Below are 13,006 nucleotides of genomic sequence, written 5' to 3'. Positions count from 1 at the left end.
TTTGGAAGATGTCTGCTATGACATTAACTCCTTTTATAAATGATTTCCTGTTATACGTATCATTCCTTGTTCAATGTGTATTATTAAGGAAGCCTAGAGTGTAAATGGTTTGGGCACAAATAAATTAAGTGATTTATGGGAGGCTATTGGCATAACTGAAATATATAAAATTAATTTCAATGAACACCTACTATATGCAAGGTTGAAATGTATCAGTAGACAGAGACCTGACTTCTCAGTCTAGATCACGTGTTCAAATCCTGTCTTTGACAAATATTGGCTGAGTGACTCTGAGTGAGTCATTTAATCACTCATTGCTCCAGGTGATAATAGTACTTTAAGACAAGTTGCAGAGAAAATGCTGATCAACAATGAGAGAGGGAATTTCTTCACCATGCTTTTCCCTATATCAATGAAATCATGTCTAATCTAAAACTAAAACCAACAAAAGGTATCAGACAAGGTTCTAGGGAAAGAAATAAGAATAACTATTATTTTAGTTAAATTGTATATCACATGAATGTGATTATAAATATAAATGTATGTCTAATTGTATACCATTATTAGTAATTATTTTAATAATGATAATGATAATGATAATTATTATTATTATTATTATTATTATTATTAGGCAACTAGATTGTGGATAGAGTGCTGGTCCTGGAGCCAAGAAGTCCCATCTCCCTGAATTCAAATCTGACCTCAGACACTTATTACCTATTTGTCCCTGGGCAAGTCATTTAATCCTGCTTGTATCTCTGTTTCCTCATCTATAAAATGAGCTGGAAAAGGAAATGATAAACCACCATAGTATCTTTGCCAAAACCCCAAATGGAGTTATGAAGAGTCAGACACAACTGAAATAATTGAACAAAATTATTATCCTTGCGTTAAGTGACCTAACATTCTACAGTTTATAAAACAAAAACATTATGTTCTTGGTGATCATATTTGCTGTACAGTAAATAATCACTTTTGTTCTTAGAGATACAGACCTAGCAGGGACTGCAAGGGCTGATAATTTAGTCAGTTCTCTTGGTCACATAAGAAACAACATAAAAACCCCAGGGAGATGATTATTTCTAAAACTTTCAAAAGACTCCAGAGAAGAAGATTCTTCAACAATTCTTAGTGGTCTAAATAAAATTTTGTATACTATTGCAGAGGATGGCAGAAAAGCCAGTATTTAGGGGAGTGATGATGAGATGGCAGAGAGAAACCAGGAAGTTGCCTCTGCTCTCCCCAATTTCCCTTGGAAACAACATTAAATCAATCCTCTAAATGGATTCTGGAGTGACATTACCCCCCCCCCCCAAATTTGGTGTGAAACAAATTTCCAGATTAAGATAACTTACAAGGAGTTCAGGAAAGGTCTGTCTCACCTGAGTAAAAGGGGTGTGCAATCTAGTGAATTGTCTGGGCAAGTCAGCGGGAGCCTCTGTCACAAAACAGATAAGCAACTAAGGCCCCCCAAGTCCTGCCTCAGCAAACTAGTGGCACAGGAGTTAGCTGTGAGGACTCCAGTCCTAGCATAGAAGGCAAATCACCAGCCCCAGAACACTGGCATAACAGGAACAACTAGGCTGGGCCACCCCAGCACAGTGGGCAAACCTCAAACACCTGAGGTCCCAGGGGGGAAAGCCAGTCACAAGGTCCCTGACACCCAGCACAAGAAGCTTGGGACAAGACTCCTTGTGCCCCAAGAGCAGAGCTCAACTTTTAAAAATGTGGATCCTGAGATAGGGATCCAAAAATCAAGTGTTGGGACATAGGGTTTACTTTGCCAATTTTTCAATTTTACCTAGAGGTGAAGACATTATTTAAATTGAATATTCATGTATATCATCTACCATATCTCTGCAGTATGTTATATCTTTATCACAAGAATCATTACAGAATCACTGGGACATTTGATCTAACCAATTATAGGTACATTTTTCTTAAACTTTTTGTACACATTTATTAATATTTTAGGGTATGGCAATCCTTTTAGGATCAGCCTAATTCAATTTTGAGTTCATCAATGGAAGCATGGCCATAAAGTTTGGGCCATAGTTGTTAATGAAAGCTTTCCATTAAGGCAGGACAGGTTGTGAACCAAATTAGTAGAAGGAAAACTCGTGCCATTCAAAGTGTAATTACTTTGCCATATTAAAGCAGAGACTGCACTCAGTGGCCTCTGAGATATTTGTTTGAAGTAGATAAAAATATTGTTAAGGTAAGCACACAGAACAGAAAAATGGAATTCAGTAATAGAATCTGAGGGCAGTAGAAGTTGGGTTCAACATCAAAGAAAACTTTTCAAGGCAGATATTTTTTTAAATTCAATTTTATGGGAATGGTCTCTGTAAAATGGGGAAACAAGAGTTCCTGAAATTTTAGCATAAAATGTGTCTTGTATTTGGCCCAATTCAGTATCTACCTTTCTTTGATTGCCTCTAGGAGCAAGATCTTAATCTTTTTCATGTGTTGTGTACTACATAACCTCAATGAATCCTTCAAGGGCTTTGAAAAACAAATGTCAAACCAGCCTCTTCTATTCTAATAAGGTTGTTGTTTAGCTTACATGCCAACTCGCCATTTGTAAATATCAAATGTAATCTTTGGTTTTATTTCTGATTTTTTCCTTAGGGCATTGATGAACATACTTAGGGAACATTGGCATTGTGTTAGCATTAAAATAGAAGCTGTTTGTCAAGTTCCTTTTTGTAGACACAGTTAAATTGTTTGAGATGAATACATATCAAGCCAGATTCTCTCTATGCCTAAACTATTCCCTGATTGTAAATTCAAGGGAAAGTGTTGTGTGAAAGAAAGAGTTCTAAATGTGTTATCAGTAGATGTTGGTTCAAGTCATAATTCTGTTTCCTCTTTGCTAAAATGGGTGTATGACATGTATAAAGGTGATTGTCCTAAATGACGCCCAAAGTTGTCTTCTAGCTTTAACCCTCTATGATTCTATTTTATATATCTATATATGTATAATATATATGTATATATACACATACATATGTGTGTGTACACATATAATGTATATGTAAATACATATATATACATACACACACATACATATATATGTGTGCGTATAAATACACCTGCTATGTCATGGAAGTCTTCTAATCAGTGGTGGTGAAGGGATCACCTCCTAATAATAGCATCAGAGATCATCCATTCATTAAATAAAAGTTTATTAGCATCTACTTGGTGAAAGGCACAACATTGGACACTGGAATTATAAGCATGAGAAAAAAAAACAGCCTAGTGTCTGCATATACACCTACTTGATGGGATTTGAAACTAACACAGGTAAGTATAATACAAGGGATAGTTCCAAGGTCAAGGGGGGAAGAATGGAGTAGAAATCTAAACAAAGTACTCTAGGTAAATTTGAGGAATGAGAGAATTATTTCAGGTAGGTGGATCCCAGAAATATTATGATAAAGGTGCAATTATAAATTCAAGCATTTCAAAGGCTTTTTAAAAAATTATTAAACAATATATATTAATTTTCAAATTTTATCATCTATTTATTTGGGAACAGGCCTAACTTAGGCTAGTCCAGTGATTCAAGTTCACAAATCGAGAGGAAAAGAGACACTTATGGACTGTGTAAATGCAATGCCAACAATTTTACTGATAAGAGATGAATCCATTTAAAAAAAGATCAAATGTACCATGACTCTGTAATAACTCTTTTGATAAAGATATAACATACTGCAGAGATATGGTAGATGATATACATGAATATTCAATTTAAATAATGTCTTCACCTCTAGGTAAAATTGCAAATAGGCAAAGTAAACCCTATGTCCTACCACTTGATTTTTGGATCCCTATCTCAGGATCCACATTTTTAAATGGTGCCTCAGCAGGCACATCTCCACCTGAAGAGTCACCATGGCACTCAGGCACCCTAAGTAAGAAATATATTCTCTTGTGAGTACCAGGAGTTCAAATAAAACCTCTGACAATAATTCCCCCTGGGTGGGATCTCTTATGCATCCAGACAGCAAGGAAGTCAAATGGTCTACCCATTTTCTTGAATGACTAGTCAAGCCTACGTGAAAAGAGATGTTGCTCCTTCTATACTGTTGTTGCTTTTCTACTTCCTTTGATTATTTTAGGTCACATGAGTTCAAGTTATATTTTTCCCCACAAGCCTTTTGGTTTAACTCATGAAATTTTCTGTCCTCATAGAGGGAATCTGTGTTTCACTGAGATATTGTGGCTAATATCTGGCATGTGTGTTTTCAATGGGGGTGCCAGGAAAGCTACTGACACTATAAAATTTGTTATTATTTAAAAGTACACACCACTGTGGCCTAAGAAATGGGGGAGGGAAGATTGAATAGTTGTCCTGCTGTCCTCTCTGCCTGTGCTGTTTGATGCCCTCAGGCTCTGTCCAGGGTTGAACAACTGATGGCTTGTCAGGTAAATCTAAATTCACCCCATGCTGGGAAGCTCTGGAGGAGTAAGACACTTTCTATCTTCTGACTTTTCAGCAACGTCTTTGAGATTCTCACTACCTCCTCTAAGACTATAATAGATGAAGAAAAGAGAGAATAAACAAGATGGAAGCTAGAGAGTTTTTCTTTCCATTGGACATGTTTGGAAATTTTCAATAATGCACACTACTTTATCTTGAGAAACTTTCTTTGTCATATGACAGTAGCAATGCTATTGTTCCACACATGAACTAGGACAAAGGTGAATCCATTGCAATTCATCAAGATTTATTATGTACTAAGCATTGATATGAAGAATACAAAGAAATATGAGATGATTCCTATAAATTTACCTGTAGTGAAGAAAACTAAGATGAACAAGGTATACCTTGGCTAAAATTACATTAAGCACATACATACACACAGAGCAGCAACAACAAAATACATTGCCAATAAAATGATGTTTGTATAATTGTAAATAAATATATACATGCCCAAATATAGAAACAAAAGAGTTCAGAAGAGAAGGAAGCTAGTGTTTCCATTTTTAATTGTCTTCTTCAAAAAGACACTATTTGAAAATCACCTATAAATGATGGAGTTTGTGATTTTATACATTTTTTTATTTGTGCTTTTGTGTATTTGAGTGTGGTTTTATTGATATTTACCAAGTTTAGAGTTTTTAAAAAGAAAAAAAATAATTCCATTTGATGTTGAATCCAAGTTTTACTTCACTTATATTCTATTGCAGTAATCCATTTCACATGTTTTACGTATACTACATCCCCATATTTTTATCTCTTCAATGTTTCAAGTCCTTGGAGGCCAGTGAGCTGTGATTCTACCTCCTTTCCTTGTCCTGTGGCTATCAGAAAGACAAAATAGCCTCTTTGGCCAAAAACTTCTTTGGGAACTTGAAAAAATCGTATCCTTAACATAAAATATAGCTCTTTTCAGAGGACAATGCAAATTCTGATTCTCCCTATTACTCTTCCTCCTTCACAAAATATCTGGAAATGTAAAAAAAAAATAGGTTTGCATGTTCAGTCACTTGAACTTCCTATTTCTCCAGATTTTAAAATGTGATTTAGATGTTCAAGCCATGCCTTGGATCCTTATTGTTTGTGATTTGACTACTCGGTATCCCAGGAAACTCCCTAAAATATAAATTTTAAAAATATTGCTGACCTACATTGGTGGAGAGTTTTCACCATGGTTGTTACCCTCACTGATGGAATCACAGTTCACCTCACCTTTCCCTATCTCCACACAGAAATATATCGACTGATATCAGAGCAAGTATCAATGGGGCACTGGTAACTCTATGGTGACAAATACTATTTCCTAAGTGAACTCTTTTGCCTGAGATAGGTATTGTCTCTTACTTGCAAGAGTGGCTCTGAGTTATTGTTCTCTCTCTACAACTTTTCACTGCCTTTGTTGATGAGTTCTTCAGTCATGTCTGACTCTTCATGATTCCATGAACCATATCATGCCAATATTGTCCATAGGGTTTTCTTGGCACAGATACTGGAATGCTTTGCTATTCCTTTTCCCTTTCACTGTCATCCACCTGTTTTCATAAAATCTTAGAGGGAAATTTTTGAAAATTGAGTTTGTAAACTGTAATGGAATTTGATGCAGCAGTGTTCATTTGCTTCTTCTTAATTTCATATCTCCAAGTGGTAATGTTAAGCCCACTTACAGAAGAAATGTCTAGAAATGCTATTTATTATGATTGAGACTTTATAACCATACAAATAGTGATAAAAGATGATCAGATTCAGAAAAGTTTTGATACCAAATATGAGATGTGTGGTTAGGTAACCTGGTCTCATCTAGATTCCTCTTAATCCAATTATCTCACCAAATTAACTAGAGGTAGAGGTCATTCACAAAAGATTCTTTCTGCTATTCCAGGTTGCTTCTTCAGTATCTTAATATTGTTGTCATGGCTACTTAAACTGGGTAACAGCTGGGATTATCTTAAAAATACCTAAGAAGTGTTAGTTTCTTTCCACAGACCAGTGTGTTTTTGTGCAGGCAACAGTTTTACAGTAAAATTTATATTTTCATATCTTCATGAATTATTAATATTTTCTTTGTTTCATGGGGACAATGTTAAAGTGCATGGTGAAAGTATAAAATATAATAAATAAGATAATTCATAGAAGAACAGGAGTTTTTTTTTTTAAAAAAAAAACAACATTGTCAGGGAAACACAATACAAAGGAAGATGTAAGAATTATATAGCAAAAACAAGGGTGACAACCCCAGTACTCTCATGGTACTTTTACAATGTAGAAGCAAGTGAGGTAGTAGGCAAGATGGATAAGAGTGAATGAGTTGAAAGTTACACCATTGAAGGGAACATTTGTATTGATGAGATCACAGATTCTTTTGAGTATATTAATTATTGGTATGATAGCTATCACATTGGGCTGGGAATAAAGTAGGAGATAAGTTTATCTCACGGTTAAGTTTTACTTCTATCATACTGAAAGTAAATATTTGTATACAGTTTATTTGGGCAGCTAGGTAATACAGTGAATAAAATGCTGGGCCTAGAATCAGGAATACTTATCTTCTTGACTTCAAATCTGGTCTCAGAAACTTACTAGGTATGTGACCCTGGGAAATTAGCTTAACCCTGTGGGTCTCAGTTTCCTCATCTGCAAAATGAGTTAGAGAAGGAAGTGACAAACCACTTCATTATCTTTGCCAAGAAAACTAGCTTACAATTCAATCAGTCGAGTCTAAATTGGAAACAGTGAGTTATACCAAGTTACAATTTTGCAATAATATTCTTTGGGTTATGCAGCTTAAAGCTATGTTTTGTTTTTGGTTTTTTTTGGGTATTTTTAGTATAAATATCTAGCATGGGGTAAGACTCAGAATGACTTAATGACTAAAACTTTGGAGCAAGGAAGTCCATCCTTCATGCAATTTCTGGCAGGCTAGCTGTGTGACCCTGGACAACTCACTTACCTCAGGTAATCCTCTAAGATTATACATTGAAGAAACATTACAGATCTGAATGTCTACATTAATAGAGGACATTTTGTCCCCTGGATCTTCTTACAGGATTTCAGAGTCTTTATGAAAATAGGGAAAACAAAAAAAAGGAGAAACAGAAATAAATCAAAAAGTAAACAGATATTCCTCTCCCTATTTCAACACTGTGAAAAATATAGGCTACATCTACACTTTTCAGCAATAATCAAGTTGTAATAGTGAAGTATATTAGACAAATTGCCATGATTTTTAGCCTTTTAACATATTTATGTGCTTATATATAATATACATGTATATATCCATACATATATGTATATATTAGAACCTAAGAAGGATAGTTTGCAAAGGGGAAATTGTAAAAACTTTTTTTTTGAGGATCCCAATATATTTCATAGTTTGTAGGACTATTGGCAATATGACACCTTACAGATATAAGATTTCCTCAGTGAATGCAACTTTTCCATAATTTATGATCCTAAAGCTTTTTCTGAAGTTCATTTATATCAGGTGGTTTACTGAGAGTCGCATATATAGCAAGTTTCACAAGTAAAATGTGAATCCATGTCCTGTTGGATCCTCTTGACAAAATGTACCTCACAAAGTTTCAGTTCTGTCTTTATATAACACTAAAAATGAGTGAGGAAAGACTTATTCATTCAGACAAGAACCTCAGCAAATTCACCATATGTTGATATAGTTTTTTAATTGTGGGGAGAAAAAAGGGTCATATTGTTTGGTATGAGCTGCTCTGGGTAAAATACCTTGATTATACACATATTCTTCCTAACATAAACCTAAATCCCTTTTCCAATGTCAACCTGTTTTGACTTGTAAGGTCTTTTGTGGGAAATGAAATAGCATCCTTATCCCCCATGCCTACAGCAAGGATTGGTCTAAGAATAAGGAATAAAATAACCTCTAGGACCAAGTATACTGATGAGGATTAAGTAATAATAGCTCTCAAGATTAGCACAAGGTAGGGACCAAGAATGTGGCTTTGCTGTAAGTCATGGAAGAACACATTTTTTTTTTAAAAAAGTATTAAGTTTGAGAATAATACAAACTACAAGGGGAAAATACATACCAAGTGTAAACTTTGCACCAGATTAGCAAAAGAGAATGACACACAGAAAACAGTATAGATGGTAACAATAAAGTTATGAAAGAACAGAATGGGAGGTAGGTCACTTAGGTAAGGGAAAATGAGGGATAACAGTTGGCCATTACTGTGCCCATCAATACATCAGTACCCATGGAATATCAAATGACCCTTGGGGAGGCCCTCAGAACTAATATTATATTACCTGTGGAAATTCTATGGAAGGATATGGACAAGAGTCATATTGGATGAAAAAGTGGCACGGTATTAAATCCATTGAAGTATCTAATTACTGAAGACTCCAAGATTCAGGCAGTCATCCTTGATAGAAATACTGGCATTATTTGAGATGCTTCTCTCCCTGTTAATAATAATAACTAATATTTCATAGTACTTACAATGTGCTAGGCACCATGCTAAGTACTTCAAAAATATTATCTCACTTGATCCTCACAACAATCCTGGGAAGTAGGTGTTATTATTGTTCCCATTTTATTGATGAGGAAACTGAGATAAACAGCTAAGTGACTTGCTCAGAGTCATATAGCCAGTAAGTGTTTGAGGCTGTATTTACATTCAATTTTATTTTCCTTCATTCCATTTCTTCTTCCAATACATTCTATTTCAATTCTTTTTGCTTTTAAGAAATTTTTTTTTGAACCACATCCGTGATTTCATTATTGTAGGGATCACTTAAAAAAACTCTTTCTACCCAAGAAAATCAGTCACTGTTCTGCAACTTACACTTTTTAAATGTGGCTTAAGCCAGGTTAATTATTGTAAAACACTTTCACTAGCTGAATCCCCTTCCCCAAAACCCACAATTGCTCCCTGTTGCCTAGATCATCAAATTCACTCTTTCCCACCTACATTTTCAAGGCCATCCATGATCTTGCCAGCCTAATTTCCTGCTTATTACCAATATGATCTTGCAACAGTGAGGGTAAGTTCTATATACTTTTTTCCTTCATGTATCTTACACATTGTTTCTTTATCTGAAGCTCAAAATCACACTCACATCTCAGACTTGGAAGAGTTCTCAGAGATCAGCCAGGAGGGCCTATACCTGGCAGAGAATCTTTTCTACAGCATCTCCAAATGTGTTCATCCAGCTTTCACCTGGTGACCTTCCGTGATAGGGAACTATGCCGACTCCCAATGTCCCCTGCTCCATTTTGGACCACTTTCATTCTTACTGTGCACTTATTAAAAACAAGTTGCTGTCTCCAGGCAGCTTCCTTCTGTTGCTCTTATCCTACCCTTTGGATTCAAAGAAGACAAACCTAATACTCCTTCCCCATGGCAACTCTACAAGTAATTGAAGCCAGATATGAAGTCTTCCCCAAGTTTTCTATTCTTTAAGCCCCACACATTCAATTCCTTCAAGAAATTCTTACATGTTAGGGACCTGTGTGCTCTCACCAATCTTGGAGCCCTGCTTTGAAACGCTTTAATGTGACAATGTAACCCATAAAATGTTGCTCCTAGAACTACAAGAGTCCATATATGATCTGAAAAGGATAGAGTACAATGGACAAATTCATTTCAGGTTTTGGACTTCATACTTCTTTTAACACAGTCTAAGATTATGTTACCATTTGGGATGCCATGATGTATTATCAACTAATAATGAACTCTCAGTCTACTAAAACAAACAAACAAATTATTTTTACACAAAGAACGGTCTGTCCATTTCTACCTCATCTTACAATTAAACTGAATTTTTGAAAATGTAGTAGAAGGATTTATATTTATTTCATTTCATTTCTATGGTCAATAAATATGTGTTGGAGGTACAACTTGGACTCAATTCTTCTTAATGGTTGTTTGGATCTCTATTTATTACAACATTATTACATTATTACATTATTCTCATGAAAAGAAACTATTAGGTGTCCTATGTGACACCAGACACATCATTGTGGTTCCACATTCACTGTTCATGTGGCAAAAATAGCTTTGAAATAAAAACTACCATTTTTGTATGTCATGTTAATTTTGAAGCCATTTGTACTATATCCTTCACTGTAAGTGCTTAAACATAAATCCAGAGGCTTTCTAAGGACTAGCAGGAGCAATGATGTGATTTAAATATTAGGGGCGTGCAAACACAGACTGGAATATCCTATCCAGAGATTTCTTTAATAAGTTTTGAACAGTTATCTTTAATGAGTTCAATGTGACAAGAAATGAGTTTTTACTTATTACCTCTTCTCAATTCCTTAGAGAATTCTTACCATTTCACTAAACAGGAAGAAGACTCTTGGTTACAGACCAAGTCAGGGTATTAGAACCTGATCCATTAAATAAATTAGCAAAGTAACTCTGATAACCGCCATGTGGTAACAGACAGGTCTTTCTGGACTACATTTCCATTAGGTCATGATAAAACCTGTCTAGGTGTAGAGTACCAAATTTAGAGCTCTCTTTCCTAAAAGAGTAAACGCCCTCCTCGCCAGCCTAAAGTACTTATTACTCCCTTAATTTTTTTTTCTAGAATAAGATCTTATTGTAGTCACCAAACAACATTTATTGAATATCTACAGTGTTGTGCTTGACACTGGACATTATTATTAGAATTCCTAAAATAGGACAAGGGACTAGTATCTGGGAGTCCCTTCCCCATTAGGCACCATTTTTGAAAGGGAGGAGGTAGTAGTTGGTAAAATCATGTTTTCAGGAATGTATTCTGGGGGGCAGCTAGGTGGTGCAGTGGATAGAGCACTGCCCTTGAAGTCAGGAGGACTGGAGTTCAAATCCAGCCTCAGACCAAACATTTGACACTTACTAGCTGTATGACCCTGGGCAAGTCACTTAACCCCAATTGCCAAAAAACAAACAAACAAACAAACAAACAAAAAACAAACAGAGAATGTATTCTGGAACCTGATTCAGAATTTGACTGTAACAACACAGATATCATATAAAAAAACTCTATTCAAATAAGCCAATGGTATAAAAGATAACAAGAAAATCTTGTTGGCGTAGCAAAGAGACAATATTCAATCATTAAAATTTAATAAGAGATAAGAAGAGAGAGAGGAAAGAAATAGAAAAGAAGTTTCTAGAATTTGTGATTCTTATGAAGGTGATTTAGAAACACTTATTTACATTAGCATATTGGTAGGATTCTGTTAATTTAATGTTAAACAACATTGTGCAAAAAATCTACTTTGAAAGAATATCCTTGGCATCCTTAGTACTCACACTCCTGCGCATTCGTGGAACAGCAATCGTGTGGAGACAAACAGGAAATTAGCTGTGCCAGCTAGCAAGAGGCAGCAGTCAGAGCCACAGTTGATGGAGGGTAACAAGTATCTATTAAGCATCTACTACATGCCAGGCACTGTACTAAACACTTTACAAATATTACCCCATTTTATCTTCACAGCAACATTATGAGGTAGGTTCTATTATGACCCCTATTTTATGATTGAAGAAACTGAGGTAGGCAGAGGTTAAGTGATTTGCTTAGGATTACAGAATTAGTGAATATCGGATGTTGGACTTGAATTCTATTCTAGAGGCCCAACACTCTACTCATTTATGCCACCTAACCATCTCTAAAGTGAAAGAACTGGGCATCTCAATTTCAATAAATATAGAACATAAGAAGAGTGATATAGTGATCTGTGGGAGTTTATTTTGTCTATGTTTCTTTCAGATCCAGTTAAATACACACACATAACGTATGAGGAATTTATATTTTAGAGTAGAGCCACTGAAAATTCTTGAGCAGGAGTGACGTAAAATGGATTGTTTTGGAGAGGAGAGGCAGGAAGTGAGAAAATGGATTAGAAAATAATTCAAACAATCCTTCGAAGTCCCCCAGGTCCACAAACTTAGAGTCCTTGAATCTTAGCTCTCCCTAAGCTGCCTTACTCATAGAAAAAAAATAAAACCAAACCTGCTATCTACATTCCATTGCCTCCCATTCATTATTCAATCTTTTGCAATCTGACTCTTTACCTTATCATAACTAGACTAAAACATCTCTCTGTCTGTGTCTCTCTGTCTCTGTATCTCTCCCAAAAGGTTCATTGCATTGCTGTATATTACCTCAAATGGAAAGAATACACATCACCTGCTAGACTAAATAATGCATTGATAGTTAATTGTTGACCAAATATTTAAATTTAAATATTTACAGTTGTCCAAAAAATGGAACACACCTCTGGGGGCAGAAGTAATGAAGATAATTAATAAAATGGTTAGTTCTCTTGTGTTGACTCTCTGTGACTATCTCTTTAATATCTAAACAAGTGTAATTCCATTATTAATAGGTAAATTTATTGTTTTTTCAAGGTTTATAGACTTTTTTTGATACAGGATGGGACCTCAGGGAACATTTAGCACAATCCCTTCATTCAGCAAATGAAAGACAATAAGAGCCTAAAAGCCTACATGATTCGCTTAAAATTGTACAATTCCTGGAAGAGCCAGAAAT

Source organism: Vombatus ursinus, unplaced genomic scaffold, assembly GCF_900497805.2.
Source record: "Vombatus ursinus unplaced genomic scaffold, bare-nosed wombat genome assembly UNPS02014810.1, whole genome shotgun sequence".
Lineage (NCBI taxonomy): Eukaryota > Metazoa > Chordata > Mammalia > Diprotodontia > Vombatidae > Vombatus > Vombatus ursinus.
This window is presented reverse-complemented; position numbering follows the sequence as displayed.